This window comes from Balaenoptera acutorostrata, chromosome 9, assembly GCF_949987535.1.
Source record: "Balaenoptera acutorostrata chromosome 9, mBalAcu1.1, whole genome shotgun sequence".
In the NCBI taxonomy this organism is placed as follows: Eukaryota; Metazoa; Chordata; class Mammalia; order Artiodactyla; family Balaenopteridae; genus Balaenoptera; species Balaenoptera acutorostrata.
Genome location: NC_080072.1, coordinates 70,407,177 through 70,411,373, shown reverse-complemented (window position 1 = coordinate 70,411,373; position 4,197 = coordinate 70,407,177).

The window sequence follows — 4,197 nt, the reverse complement described above, 5'->3', positions numbered from 1 at the left end:
GCAAAATGAAAGTTAAATGCCTCCAGACTATGGCATCAATGGGAGACATTCTGATTTAACCCATTAACTTCAATAAGGCCCTGGAACTGGAAGCACCAAGCATAAGTTATGGATAAAGTGCGTGTGTGTGTGTGTGTGTGTGTGTGGTGGGGGAGGGTTAAGGAGGGACTTGCTGGAAACAGAGGATTTGCTTAAAGTCTTTTTTTTTTTTAATTTTTATTTATTTATTTATTTATTTATTGGCTGCGTTGGGTCTTCGTTGCTGTGCGCGGGCTTTCTCTAGTTGCGGCAAGCGGGGTCCATTCTTCATTGCGGTGCGCGGGCCTCTCACTATCGCGGCCTCTCTTGTTGTTGAGCACAGGCTCCAGACGCGCAGGCTCAGTAGTTGTGGCTCACGGGCCTAGTTGCTCCGCGGCATGTGGGATCTTCCCAGACCAGGGCTCGAACCCGTGTCCCCTGCATTGGCAGGCGGATTCTCAACCACCGCGCCACCAGGGAAGCCCGTGCTTGAAGTCTTTTTAAGGAGCAATTAGATCCCTAGATGCTGACTGTCTACCCAGAATAAGCTAGTGACTCTGGTAGAATGGAACCAGAGAGGCTAGAGGGAATGGCAGGTATGGAGAAATGGGGAGCTGAGGCCTAGGACAGCATATAGATGGACGAAGTACAGGCCTTCTTGTTGAGCAGTATCCAATTCCAGAGCTTAGCAGCCGGGCTGATACTTCTCAGGGAAGAGTTGAGAGGGACCATCCCTGGAAAACTGGCACCACCACGGAGAAAATCCTAGCAGGGACTGACTTTTGTCCACACTCACTGAGCAGAGCAGCTGGCCACCTGATCACTTCTCACTGACAAACACTAGTTGACAGGCCTTGCTTCACCCCCATCCCCAGAACCTCCAGTCAGCATTTTTGTGTTGCACCCAGAAAAATGTAGACTAGCAAGGGTCATTGGCATTTGAGGAAGCTTCTAACATGACACAAGGAGATTAAGATAGTAAATAAATAACTAGATATATGGATAAGTAGATAATAAGAGGGAGATTTAGAGTAACAGGAAATGCAGGAAGAATACAATATTTAAAAACAAATAAAATTACCATTAATATCTTTTTAAAATAAATTTATTTGTTTATTTTTTTTTGGCTGCATTGGGTCTTCGTTGCTGTGCGCGGGCTTTCTCTAGTTGTGGTGAGCGGTGGCTTCTCTTGTTGCAGAGCACGGGCTCTAGGCACGTGGGCTTCAGTAGTTGTGGCACGTGGGCTTCAGTAGTTGTGGCTCGCAGGCTCTAGAACGCAGACTCAGCAGTTGTGGTGCACAGGCTTAGTTGCTCCGCGGCATGTGGGATCTTCCTGGACCAGGGCTCGAACCCACGTCCCCTGCATTGGCAGGTAGATTCTTAACAACTGTACCACCAGGGAAGTTCCAAAATTACCATTAATATCTTTGAAGAGTCCTGAAAATATATTGCATTCATGAAACAAAAAGAGGATACTGCAAAAAAAAAATAGACCATTTAGCAAACAAGAAAAGAACTAAAAATTTAAAAAAAATTGTTTTAAATTAACATTTTAAATTAAAATGAATGGCCATTTATTTACTCAACAAACACATACTGAGTGCATATTATGTGCCTGGCATGTGTCTGGGCACTGATGGAATGAAAGGCCTTGCTGTCTGGTAGCTTGCATTCCAACTGGCAGAGACAGATAATAAGAAAATACATTTACAAATAAAACACAGAGGCTATCAGCTGGACGATAAGTGCATTGGAGAAGTAAGATAGGGTAAGGGAGAAAGCACCAGAAGTGAGGGGTTACTCTTTTACAAACAGTGGTCAGGGAAGTTCGTACTGCTCAGGCGAAGTTTGTGCAGAGATCTGAAGTAACTCAGTTGAAGAGCCACGTGGATATCTGAGGGGAGGGCATTTCAGGGAGAAGGAAAAGCTACTGCAAAGGCGCTGAGGTGAGACCATGCTTGGATTGCTAGGCAAGGAGACCAAGTAGAGATGGAGGTGATAGCACCTTGGTGACCTCAGAGTTGACACTGGCCAGATCACATAAAGTACACCTATCAGACCCAATGGCCCATACCATAGCAAATGTTTTGCAATGCCTCCTATAACTTTCCTGTAACTAAGTTTGTCAGTAATATGACCTACTTATACACATAATTTCAAAAAAACTTATGTAATTCCCTAAGAGTAAAATATGTGAGAAATTTCTAAAAATATATGTAAACTCTAGTGTATGATTACATCAGAAGACATAATGAAGCGGTCAGATGCTTCACCTTGAGTCAGAATATCAATAACCATGACATGAAAATGTAGATTGATACAGATGTGATATAATGGTGACTCAAATATCATGAATGACATTGCCATTGATGACATGGCTTTGTGAAAAGAACGATTCTTGATAAAGTTCCAAATTAAGTGTTGTATAATGTGCAGAAAAAACACCAGAAAGCCATGCAGGAGGCAAGGAAACTCTTACTGTGTGGGTTTTCCATGCATTGCAAAACATTCAGTAGCCCTGCACTGCTCACTAGATGGAGAATGCCACTCGTGGTGACAGCAAAAACACCCTGGAGAAATTTACAAAAGGACGGCTTCATTGCTTTACACCCCCATCGAGAAACACTGGCTGAGAGCCTTGAAAGCCATTTAAAAAGTTTTGCCATTTACTAGGGACTGATATAGAAAGCCACTGGAAGATTTTCATCGGGAAAATAATACGATATGACTCATGTTTTAAAAAGAAGACTGCACTGGCAATAGGCTAGAGAAAGGAAGGACAGAAGCAGAAGTTTTGTTAGGAGGGTCTGTAATCAGCCAGGGCAGCTGCCTCTCAGGGTGTCGGTGAGAAGTAGCTGGATTCTGGATATATTTTTTATGTAGCAGGAATTTTCTGATGAATTGCCTGTGAAAATGATAAAAAGGGATGAGTCAAGAATAACGAAATTAGGCATTAGGCTTTCTGAGGGGGTCTTCGAACATGTTGTCCATGATTCTTTCGTCCTGCTTTGTTGTCATGGAGGTTAATCCTAAATTGTCAGGTTTTGCAAAGATATACCATCTGTGTGTCACTCGTCTGCTAAGTTATAATTCCTTCACTTTTGCCATTCACTTGTCACCCAGAGCCGTCCATGGAGACCAGAGCTTTGACTAGAATATTAAAATGAGTACTCATCTAGAGTTCCTTTAATGAAGGTGTAGGCATGGTCCAAAACTGCAAATCTCATTAACCGGAACAACATAACGTCACTGTACTACCTGATCATCTTACCCCTGCACATCTAGGAAACTGGAGAAGGAGGTGAAATGAGGGTTCTAGCCCCCAGGGGAATAGGGTCAAAGCAACACAAAACCTCTGCTTTTCGTGAACAGTATCCTTCAAGCCTAGAGGCTAATCACTAAAAACAGAAGTCAAATTGGGATTGACATATACACACCATTATATAAAAAATAGATAACTATTTATAACTAGGACCTACTGTACAGCACAGTAACACTCTGCAATGACCTATATGGGAAAAGAATCTAAAAAGAAATGGATATATGTATATGTATAACTGATTCACTTTGCTGTACAGCAGAAACCAACACAACATTGTAAATCAACTACACTCCAATAAAAATTTAAAAATAAAAAAAAAGAATAAAACTATTGTAGGGTAGTTAATGTTCTAAAACTCTTACATCTTACAGCAGTAGGGAATCAATGTGTCCTAGTGGCTGGATGAAAGTATCAGGGAGTGAATCTAAAATGACCTTCAGTGGGTAATAAACTTCCTTTAAATCACATGTCTATAAAATTCATGTGAATTTTGAATTCTACTCCATATTATTTCTATGCTTTCTTACAAACAAAAAGTAATGTTATAAATTATTTGCTATAAAGTAAAATTGATGTATTATTTTTGTTTTGTGGCTTCCTGTACCCTCACGTATGCTACAAGGGTAACCAAAGGGCATTTGTATTAGATTGGATCAAAAAGGTGATACAGACAAGCAGAGGAACTGAGGAAAGTCCAATGAAGGCATTATTTTAAATAAGGCAGGCAGAGTTAAGGAAAACCAACACAGAATAGTGAGGTACTGCAGTGGGTTGAATGGTAACCTCCCCAAAATATATGTCCACGTCCCAATCTCTGGATCTGTGAATATCGCCTCATATATCAGGAGTGACAATAA